Raw genomic sequence first — 12,541 nt, forward strand, 5'->3', positions numbered from 1 at the left:
AAAGTATTTTGTTAGAGGCAAACCATCCATCTAACGTTTTGTCTAGCCTTGACCAGCGAATTCATCAGCATGTAACAATTCGCCAACAACAGAAACAGAGGCTTATGTCACAACGCTACTTTTACAGGTCACAGGAGGCACAGGTTCACAGTGCCAAGCTGAAACCCCTGATATAACATGAAACCCCCCAAAAACTTAACTCTTTTTGCTTTCAAAATGCAGCAATAAATTGTATAAAAATGAAAAGGACTTGTGTGGTTAGTTTAACTCAACAACTTTACTGTAATTAAGTCAAACTCAAATTAACACGCGTCCAGCTCGGACGATTCACTCAGTTAACACAGCGCATCACACCGATACAGAAAACAAATAACCCCCACTGTGCATTTACTGCTTGTTTATTAATTCCAGTCACGTTTTATGTGTGTGAGATCCTGCTTGTGTGTGCGTGCACCTTGAATATCATATGTAAGGCTATTTCATAACTAAAATGGTGGTGAAAGTATTTAACTTTGCTAGATGGCATTTCTCTGAGCCATTCGTTAAAAGGAAATAATGTATTTGCTGTGGAAAGAAGGCAACATAATGTGGAATTATAGGTTAAACAATCTTTGCTTCCTTTAATTTAGTTTGGATAACAGTAGTAGTAGCCTAATAGTAGCTGCAGCAACAACAGCGTTAGTTGCCAACAGCTGTCTTGTTTTTATTTCTTTATTACCTCTGCCAAGGAGGTTATGTTTTCGCTGGCGTTGGTCTGTTTGTCTGTTTGTTTGTTTGTTTGTCTGCGAAATAATTCAAAAAGTTCTGAATGGATTTTGATGAAATTTTCAGGAAAGGTTGGGACAATGGGACAAAGAACAGATGATAAAATTTTGGTGGTGATTGGTTGAAGCAAAGTGGATAAAATTATAAAATGGCGTGAAATCCGAGCTGCTTGGCAGAGGTCTGCGCTCTCCAAGTGCTTTTCGAGTTACAGATATGCGACGTTATTTGGCCATGGTGATCGTGGCTTGCTGTTGGTTTGCAGGACTTCTGTTTTTCTGCTGATGTTGTTTTTTTTAACTACGTACACTGTCTTGGTTCGTCATGTCAGAAGTAGTGAGTTTTTGAGTATAGACATTTGTTTGTTTTTGCATCTTCAGCACCAAGGACAGCGGTTAAAGTGATTTTGTTATAACCACTGCCTGTAACAGGCTCGGGGACATCTTCAGCACTAAGGATAGTGCTCGGTAGTTCTTGTTTGCTTTTGTCATGTGGTGAATTCTACTGTTGGACTCCTTATGGAAAAAATGTAATAAAATTTGCATTCGTTAGAACTTCTTAATGTTTTATTTGTGTGTACCTTATGGCAGCCAGTCAGCAGTCTAGTGAGTGGCGATGTGTGATGCGCTATACAGCAAGAAAAAATGGCAGCCCCCCCTACTTAAAACACCTTCCCGTGTGTGGAAAATACCAGGATGTGTTATCCAAATAAGGGCATGTACGTCACATACAGCAGATGGATGTGATTTCCCATTGATGAGATAAACGCAACTGTCCTCACAGTCAGTGCTGGCGCAGTGAGGGAGAAATGCACAGACTGCTTCATGTTGTAAGTGTTGTAGTCGGACTAACGGACGGTTGGACTACTGGGTATGAAATCTGATGGTCGGAATAATGGCATTGAAATGGTCAGATTAATGGGCAGTCGACATTATGGGACTAAAATGATAAAACTCGCTGTAGACCTGCATGGTCAGATTAGCGGGTCGGAGTTATGGGTAGTCGGACCCCCGTGGTGGCACTTAAAACTTAACAAGATGTGTATCAAGTAGTTCCAGAGATAAGGAATCATACTTAATATGTATTATACTGTATTTTATATTAATTATATGAGTAATTATATTGAATATGATATACAGTGTTGGGCAAGTTACTTTGAAAATGTAATACATTGCATATTACCAGTTACCGTCATTATAATATTATAATATTAATAGGCATTATAAAATAGAAGAGGGTCATGTTGTTTCATAGCGGCTAATCAAAGCACAGAGAGCTTTAATTACAGTTCATTAACTTACAAATCCAGTAGTGGGCGATTTTGTATAGTCTAATGAAGGCTCTCCTCTGGAGTGCAGATCTGACTGATTCACACATTCACATACAATGGTTACAACTTTGTATTAAAATCCCCTGCTTATATAAATAACAGTGTGATGATATTAAACAATTAAATAGCCTAGACCTTTTCAAATAAAGAGATAACTGTGGACACAGGGACGACCAGACACAGGATCAAAGTCTGATAACTTAAGATGAATATTTGAGAGCCAGTCATATGAAATACAGTAGGCAAATGCTGAGGTTAGCACAACAAAAGCAAATTGGCTTGCCAGTCAGTCACTACGACAAGTGCAAATTAATACACCAGAGCTGGTAGAACCACCTGCTGGTTTCCAGTGTGCTGATCAGTTACAACAGCACCCAACACTGAAATATAAATAAACATTTTAAGGAATTATACTGCAGTGATGCGGCGTGCCTCACGTCAGGAGTGTTGCAGGATGAGGACCATTAATGTTACAGTTCAGGAGTGGCAATAACAATGATGTTACAGGTCCAGGAGTGCATTGTAGTGCAGGGGTGCTCACAGCATGATGCACAAAGATGGTGGGAATTAAATCTGCTCTAAGCTTTGTCTTGCCCTTTTTGGTCTTGGCAAACTGGCCTGCACCAAAATGTGCCTGCAGTGACTTCCCACACACAACTCACTTTTGTCTACCCACAAACATATCCCATAGTGGTTGAATGCATACAGTATTCGGGAACACTTTATACTTACTGAACATGTATACACTCATTACATATCCATGAGACAACTTCAAACAAATGCAATTAAAACTGATGCCACTTGTCATACTTGTGCCTTATCTCACAAGGCATCGACAGACCCAGGCATATATAAGTGTGCCTAACCATTTCTCCTCTTTCTTTTTTTTTCTCTTTCAGCACAAGAACAACAGGGGGATGCAATAGAGCCTGAACTCACCCCGCAATGAAACAACCCCCTTACCCTGAGTCTCAACTCCGTGGGTTTTGCAAGCCTTTCCCTGTTCCTTATTTTTAATAAACCAAACACTGGGCTCCCCAATAGTGTGGTCTTTGTTTGTGGAAATATGCTAATGCAGTCCAGCCAAAAAAAGCCAAAAAAAATTCTTGTCTCTGTGTCAATGAAGAAATTGTGCATGTGTACCTCTCTCTCTAAACGATTGGAAGATCCCCACACAGCACCATGGTGGAGACTGTACGAGAGGACGACACAGAAGGAAAGGCACAGACAAACTGCTTGACATCCAAGTCACGTTTCTGAGTTTATTAAAAATTAATTTGTTATAGTAAACAAGTACATTGTAAAAAGACAAAGATACATAAAATATATATATGTCTATAAACTGCTGCTGCTGCTGTTAGCCCAGTGACCCACTGTGCTGTCACTTGACAGTCATTGGTAGTCACCTGTCGTTGGTCTCCTTCTGTCCCACTGAAAGTAATTAAGATAACATTAGTTATAAATCATTACAATCATTACATTATCAATACGTGTTAGGATGTGATTACTTTTGACAACCATACAAGACTAAGGACAGAATTGAAAACATAATTTAAAGCAATAAAAGCAACATGCTGTTTCACAAAGGTAAGGAAAGACATATTTAAACAAGACAGACAATAATATATGTTATATGCACATTACACATAGTTATACTGTGTAATAATACATTTCTATCATATAATTATGCTATGTCATTAATGTACTTATACTGGCCTGTATACATATATAAATACATATCCTCATCCACATCCCTTATATTTAAACTGCACTGTGTACGTACTACGGAAGCGCATTGCATTCACTGGATTAAAAAAAATTAGACACCTTATCTTGTAATTATGAGATCCTGATCTCGTAATTATGAGAAAAGATATCATAATTACGAGATCAGGATCTCATAATTACAAGATAAGGATCTCGTAATTATGAGATCAGGATCTCATAATTATGAGATCAGGAAAGGTGCCACATAACCACTGCTTCGCTCAGAACCACATACTGCACTTCCACGAAGGGGGGTCGGAACTAGTGTAACCAGCTGCCATTCAGGTGGTGCCATCTTGACTATATCCCATATCTTTATTATAATGTGTATATATTGCAAATTACGATGGAGTATTAGGGTATGACGGAGTATTAGGGCCACACTGAAGAAAAAAAAATTCAGAGATTTCGAGAATACCCAGCAAGCAATAGTCGTGATTTAAATGTATTGGTTATATTTAGCTCCGATTTAGTCTAGCTACATGTAACCTTATTAAATGTAATTTTTGCCATTGCAGATGGCGTGCGGTATGATATTCAATCACGTATGGAGAGTCAACAGTAATTAAAATATGTTTATCTCCATTTTTTGGACGTGGTCTCTACATAGCCGTGATTTAGTTTCTAATTAGACCGTCTATTTGTAGACCACTTCTAGACAAAAGTTTTTCATTATTGTTCTTTTTTTTATATGCAGCTCAGGAAATGATTAATATCCCGTGATGTTTGGCATGTCAATAATAAATAAAAGTGGTAGGATCATTGATTTCATATGGTCTATGTGTAGCCATTTTTTAGCCTTGTATTGGATGGCTACGTGTAACCTGCTTTTAACCCTTCCAGTGAAATTGTGGCTATAATTTTAACGGGTTGTCTATAACCCTGATTTAAACAGGCTATGTGTAAACCAAAGTTAGTCTAATATGTTAAATTTAATCCCCCCCACCTCCTACCCCGCACCCCACCTGTCCTCTGCCCACCCACGCCATAATGTCATGTTCGCATGCACAGTAAAATGAAAATAAAGTAAAATTATATTATTTTATTAAGGGTGGTATATTTAGCCACACATTAACTGTTACAGTAGCCTAATTGGACAGGCTAGGTGTAGACTGCAACCCTAAATTAATAGACTATTAACCTTGTAAATTAACAAACATTAATTTTTTGATGTCACATATAGCCCTAGCTCATAGCCTATATATTCTCGAAAGTTGTGTATTCAGGTTTATAAGTCCAAATGCAAGTATGGTTCTTAACCGCTAGAGGACAGGCTTCAGCATCAGAGAGCATGATTTAAACTGGCATCGCGAGATTTGCTACGACGAGATTTAAGGAGAGGCTGAACACCTGCTGAACATGAGATGAGCATGCCCGGCTGAACTGACACCCTTCATTTGGACTTATTTTGTAAGTATCTGTGTTTTTATCTATATCATGTGTATATTACTTATGCATATGACGTGATAACGTGGTATTACTTATGCATATGACGTGCAACGTATGCATAGTGTATAGGGAGCGTGGATATTCGGCATACAGGCTTCGGTAAAACAGTTTTTCAGTTGGCAAGCTAGTGTTGCTTAATGAGACGTACTGTAATCATCTCGGTAATGCAGTGATAAGGTCTCATGAAAAAAATCACTGGTTTGTTTTTCGCTAGTTTAGCAACAGTATCATGGTTGATAGCAGAGTAATCTAGATGGATTGGATTGGAAATATGGCAGAGCCATTGTCCGCCATCTTGCCTGCAGGTACTTTTGTATTGTGGGAAAATTAAGGCCCTAAAAAATCTTAATCGCGATTTTATGAAGTATTAAATTTTGTTGGTATTCAAGTCGAGTTTGACTGCAAAAAGTATGCATGGATGTATTTAATAAAAATAACGATGTGCAGGCATCATGGAAGCATAATAATAATGGCATGCTCGCAGCCTGCCGGGGTCCTGCCCGTACGAGTGACGTTGCGTATTATCTTGTGACACGAAACAGACAATGGGAAATGCAGCAGCAGCTAGCACTAGCAGCTAGCCAGTAAGTCGGTTACAAAATGTTCCTGTCATCAGTCTTTATCATATATCATTATTAATTCCATATCAAGTGGATCTGTGAGCTGTCTGTGCTTTCCCACAGCCTGCGAGTTACACATACGGTCAGAAGTGTTGGCGTGTAGTGTGGAGCAGCTCACTGTGGGAACATGTGATCCGCTCAGATTAACTTGTGATACTATCATCGATCATGTTTTACACCAAATGCTACACACTTTAATTTCGCTCAACACAGCGATATTCTTTACAGTTCATTTAAACTCATTCATAAACATTTCACATGACTGTGAACTGTAATTTTAAAGCGATGTGGATGCACAGGTGCGCACAGGTGTAGGAAACGCTAATCATCAGAGGCATGGACTAATGTTAATATTGTAGCCTATAGACTTAAATCGTGTGACTTTAACATATCAACCCGTTCACATTTTGGATGCATTCAGGTTTTTGTTATGTTATTGTGAAGTGTTTGCTGAATGTCACAGGTAATCGTGCTCTCCTGGCTCTCGTCTTGGCTTGACAAGCTGCATGACACGCTGCATGTTATAAACTTTGACAAATGTATTGTAGCAGGAGGATGCGCCGTATGTTGAGCTGGGGGATGAAATGTGCGTAAAGAGCTGAACCAATGACAATCAATGACAGTCAAAAAACTGCTCATCACTGACTTACACGTTATTGTAGAGGTCTGTGCTGTGTCCTGAGTATGTAGAAATCTACTGAAACACAGAAGGGACCTTTAGAGAGTAAATATATGTCAAGATAGTTATCTGACCTATATGTCAAGATAGTTATCCCCGAGTCAGCTGGGAAAGGCTTGAGGCGAAGCAGGCTCACGGCTTAAGTGTTTGTCACTTTCTTTTTCATTTTAACCCACACCATGATCTTTTCCTGACCCTAACCAAGTGTTTTTTTGCCTAAACCTAACCAGACCTTAACCACAGGGCACCATGATGATTTCGGAATGGACTTTGGAACAATGGGTTTAATATGGTCGGAACAATGGGATGTCGGACCAATGGGCAGTTCCATGTTGTTGGCTCTATAGGGGTTTTGATGAATGGTATGCATCATATGCATATTGAACAGATTGTCAGGATGTTGTACTGATGGGCGGTGTTGTTGTGGGCCAGTCTGAGCCAAATGGCAGGGCCTATTTTTTGTCCCAGTCCAGCCCTGGCCAGCACTCCCGGGAATTTTAGGGTCCGACTGTCAGCCGCCGGGCAGGGCCATGACTGATGCGCGCAGGGGGCTTGGAACCCGTTCATAACTGCTTGCAGTTCTAGCACTGAGTGACACACATGCTATGCTTTGGTTATAGTACAGCGGGATCCCCCAACCATTGCTTATATTTATAGTTTTTCGATCTTTCGGTGGCCTTTCAAAATAATGCCAGGCTAAATCCCTACAACAGTTAACGCCACAAAACAATGATAAATATATGTCGACTATGATATATGATTTTTAATGATTAAAAATAAACTAGCAATTCTCAGCGTGTATGTTTCTAGCTCAGAGGCTACTGTTTCATATAGCAACGTGGACTTTGAAAAGTGGAAGGAAGGAGAATGCTGCGTGAATGACTTGCCAATCAGCAGGCTTATGCCCGCAGTCCACATAATGCCAGCCAGAGTACTCTGCGCTGTGCTGTCTTATTAAAACACAAATACCCAAAAATATCATTTAAAAAATAATTTTTACCTGTCATTTTGAAATTTACCTCTTTGTCCACAGTGAAATATCCCAACTTTTTCTCTGTTACAGGCTTTTGAAAAACTCCCTCATGGCCAAATTCAACATGAGAGGTGGCGGTCATCTGGAGAAAATAGCCTTTGAAAAAACTGAACTCTTCTCTGTCATTATCAGTATGTTGGGTTTTGCTGACACAAATACTCAATCACAAGTGTTTTGATTCCCTGTCACAACTGTAATTTGCTTGTCTTATCAAATTCTTTCTGACTTGATAGATGCAGTGACAACAAACTTCAAGTCCGCCACAGAGGTGGAAATCAAAAATTCAGTGGTTGAACACCTGAAGCAGGCCCCAGGGAGAGCTGGGGGGGTGGGGAGGGGGGACGGGGGTTGGTGTTACAAAAAAATTAGTTCTTATTTTATTAGTTCAGTTAATTTGTTCATTAGTATTCACTAAAATAATAATATAGCCGCAAGCGGCAATGGAGGGTTCAAACCCTTTTTCAGTCAACAGAAGGATGGGGTTAAAGTCGGACTGAAGCTATGTACCAAGATTTATGATGACTGGACAAATGGTTCATGAGTTATGGCCAATCATTTCTAAGCCCTGCCTTTTGCATTTTACATTTTTGTTAATGGCGGCCATGTTTTTTGTATGATCTTGCTCATTTATAGTAGAAGTATCTCCATCCCCTAAGGCTATGTACCAAATTTGGTTTTGATTGACTGAAAATTCAAGGAGTTCTATTCATATTACTGATTTTCAATTTATGCAAATTAGCAAAAAATATTTCTAGGCGGACTTTATGGTCCAAGAGGCTTCTTTTGAAGAGCACATTGAGCTGGACTCGAGTGTCAAATTTCAAGTCAATTGGATTTACAGTGTGAGGGGCGTGGCCTTTTGAAAACTGACTTTTTAGGCCTTAATTACAGCACCACCATTTAGCCGATTGGGCTCATACTTCTTGAGAACCTGATGGACATCATTTCCAGTTATTGGGCAAAGTTTCATCATTTTGGCTCATTCCAGCTCACAGGAATTTAGCCCAAGGCAGAAGAAAAATAATAATAATAATAATGATAATAACAGTAATAAACTGGGAGGAAAACAATAGGGTTCTACCCCTTCGGGGTTTTAACCCAATTAATATCTAGATCATTGTTTCCCAACCTGTGGGCTGTGAAGTTGTAAGTGAGTGGGCATTTTTCTCCACTGTTTTTGGGTCACATTTTTGGTTATTAATTTTATTTATTTTAAGTAATGTAATTTACAATGTTCTTTATTTTCCCTTAATTTTTATTGTGTGTAGTCGTCTTAAATGTATTTATATCTATATATTTTATATCTTATTTTTGTTAAATTGTTTGTTAAATATTGTTTGTTAAAATGTGGTAATTATGTTAATAAATGTTTTACATTTGATCTGTTTCAGTTGAATTATTAACAGAATATTTGAACCTAAGGAACCCTTAAGACATTTTTCTGCAATATGTTAGACTTACACATGTAGTTGTTAAATTTTCAGTGGTAGCCCAAATTCAGGTTTGATTTAGCCTAGACATAATTTTGACATACAGTACAGGCCAAAAGTTTGGACACACCTTCTCATTCAATGCGTTTTCTTTATTTTCATGACTATTTACATTGTAGATTCTCACTGAAGGTATCAAAACTATGAATGAACACATGTGGAGTTATGTACTTAACAAAAAAAGGTGAAATAACTGAAAACATGTTTTATATTCTAGTTTCTTCAAAATAGCCACCCTTTGCTCTGATTACTGCTTTGCACACTCTTGGCATTCTCTCCATGAGCTTCAAGAGGTAGTCACCTGAAATGGTTTTCCAACAGTCTTGAAGGAGTTCCCAGAGGTGTTTAGCACTTGTTGGCCCCTTTGCCTTCACTCTGCGGTCCAGCTCACCCCAAACCATCTCGATTGGGTTCAGGTCCGGTGACTGTGGAGGCCAGGTCATCTGCCGCAGCACTCCATCACTCTCCTTCTTGGTCAAATAGCCCTTACACAGCCTGGAGGTGTGTTTGGGGTCATTGTCCTGTTGAAAAAGAAATGATCGTCCAACTAAATGCAAACCGGATGGGATGGCATGTCGCTGCAGGATGCTGTGGTAGCCATGCTGGTTCAGTGTGCCTTCAATTTTGAATAAATCCCCAACAGTGTCACCAGCAAAACACCCCCACACCATCACACCTCCTCCTCCATGCTTCACAGTGGGAACCAGGCATGTGGAATCCATCCGTTCACCTTTTCATGCCTCACAAAGACACGGCGGTTGGAACCAAAGATCTCAAATTTGGACTCATCAGACCAAAGCACAGATTTCCACTGGTCTAATGTCCATTCCTTGTGTTTCTTGGCCCAAACAAATCTCTTCTGCTTGTTGCCTCTCCTTAGCAGTGGTTTCCTAGCAGCTATTTGACCATGAAGGCCTGATTCGCGCAGTCTCCTCTTAACAGTTGTTCTAGAGATGGGTTTGCTGCTAGAACTCTGTGTGGCATTCATCTGGTCTCTGATCTGAGCTGCTATTAACTTGCGATTTCTGAGGCTGGTGACTCGGATGAACTTATCCTCAGAAGCAGAGGTGACTCTTGGTCTTCCTTTCCTGGGTCAGTCCTCATGTGTGCCAGTTTCGTTGTAGCGCTTGATGGTTTTTGCGACTCCACTTGGGGACACATTTAAAGTTTTTGCAATTTTCCGGACTGACTGACCTTCATTTCTTAAAGTAATGATGGCCACTTGTTTTTCTTTAGTTAGCTGATTGGTTCTTGCCATAATATGAATTTTAACAGTTGTCCAATAGGGCTGTCGGCTGTGTATTAACCTGACTTCTGCACAACACAACTGATGGTCCCAACCCCATTGATAAAGCAAGAAATTCCACTAATTAACCCTGATAAGGCACACCTGTGAAGTGGAAACCATTTCAGGTGACTACCTCTTGAAGCTCATGGAGAGAATGCCAAGAGTGTGCAAAGCAGTAATCAGAGCAAAGGGTGGCTATTTTGAAGAAACTAGAATATAAAACATGTTTTCAGTTATTTCACCTTTTTTTGTTAAGTACATAACTCCACATGTGTTCATTCATAGTTTCGCTGCCTTCAGTGAGAATCTACAATGTAGATAGTCATGAAAATAAAGAAAACGCATTGAATGAGAAGGTGTGTCCAAACTTTTGGCCTGTACTGTATATGTTGGGAATCAGGGCGGCACGGTGGTGTGGTGGTTAGCACTCTCGCCTCACAGCAAGAGGGTTGCCAGTTCGATCCCGGGCGTGGGAGCCCTTCTGTGCGGAGTTTGCATGTTCTCCCCGTGTCAGCGTGGGTTCTCTCCGGGCACTCCGGCTTCCTCCCACAGTCCAAAGACATGCAGATTGAGGACTAGGTTAAATGATAACTCTAAATTGTCCGTAGGTGTGAATGTGAGTGTGAATGGTTGTTTGTCTCTATGTGTCAGCCCTGTGATAGTCTGGCGACCTGTCCAGGGTGTACCCTGCCTCTCGCCCGATGTAGCTGGGATAGGCTCCAGCCCCCCCGCAACCCTCAAGAGGATGAAGCGGTTAGAAGATGAATGAATGAATGAATGTTGGGAATCAACATATATTTACCTCACACGGTGGCACCAAATATGTTGGGGTCAACACCTCAGGCTTCACACGGAGGCACCAAATATGTTGGCGTTAAATTGGCTATCGGAAATAATTAATAATTATTATTAATAATTAATAATTATGTTAAATAATGTGACTTAATTAACATTAAGTCACCTCGTGAGGCACCATTCCCGTAAAGGGAAAAATGATAGCCAGTTAAAGATATCAGTCTCATAAAATATGCTAAACTATTAATTTGGACTTTGATTAATAATTAAATTAATGACAACAACCAGAATTAACAGTAACGCCTGAAGGATCTCGGAGTTCTTGACGCAGCAGAGGTTGACTATTCATTCACCCTTGTGCAACATTAAACAGACAGCAGGCATGATTCCAAAGAATTATATTTATTCACAAACTAGCACAGCAAACCAAAACACACAAATTCTAACTAACTATATACAAGCTTGGTGCGTATATGTGTGTGTGTGTGTGTGTGTGTGTGTGTGTGTGTGTGTGTGTGTGAGTGAGAGAGAGAGAGAGAGAAAGAAGAGAAAGACAAAGGCGGGTGTGGTGATCAAGGAGGCATTTGGCCTACAAAACAAAATGGCTGACAACAGAGAACTACCAAAATGGCCGAATCAAGGCTGGCTTCCAGTCGAGGTATTTGTCTGACCGTGTGGTCAGGACAAAGACAAAGGAAAAGAAGCGGGAACTTGGAGATGCCTGTTTGGGTGTAGCTCTGTTGAAAGCCTATTTGTTCATGAGTCTATGTGAATGTGATTTGTGTTGCAAACGGTCTGAATTAGTGCAGAGATTGTTTAGTTGCATGCAAGAATCTGTTTGTGAACAGTATTAGCAAACTAAACACTTAGATTCGGCGAAGCCAACTAATCAATGACCTAACTGCAAACAATCACAACAATAACTCAGTAAACAGCATCAAATCACATACAACAAGTAAAACAGTCTTGCTTAGCCTGTAAAGCTGTGATAAATCTATGCCCAGTTGTTACGTTACTGCTCCTTGAATGGATGGGAGAAAGAGTCACTTGGTGGTGTGCTGCTCTGTTAGCTGGCAGGAGAAGGCTGGGAAGATGGTTCCAGCTGCAGTCTTTGTTGTCCTTTGTTCCAAAGGTTCTGATCCGAAGAAGCTGGTCGTTAGGGGTCCTTGCAGAGTTACACGCTGGGTGCTAACTCACTTAGTTCCTTGTTGCTGGAAAGCCAGTTTGCAAACCTTGTGTTTGCCAGAGAGTCTGTGATCAGTTGCCCTCCCTTTAGTGGTTTGGACTATGGAGCAAGGGTTCGGGCTTCTGCTTTCCAGGCCCAAACG

This window comes from Epinephelus fuscoguttatus, linkage group LG8 (genome assembly GCF_011397635.1).
Source record: "Epinephelus fuscoguttatus linkage group LG8, E.fuscoguttatus.final_Chr_v1".
NCBI classification, from domain to species: domain Eukaryota; kingdom Metazoa; phylum Chordata; class Actinopteri; order Perciformes; family Serranidae; genus Epinephelus; species Epinephelus fuscoguttatus.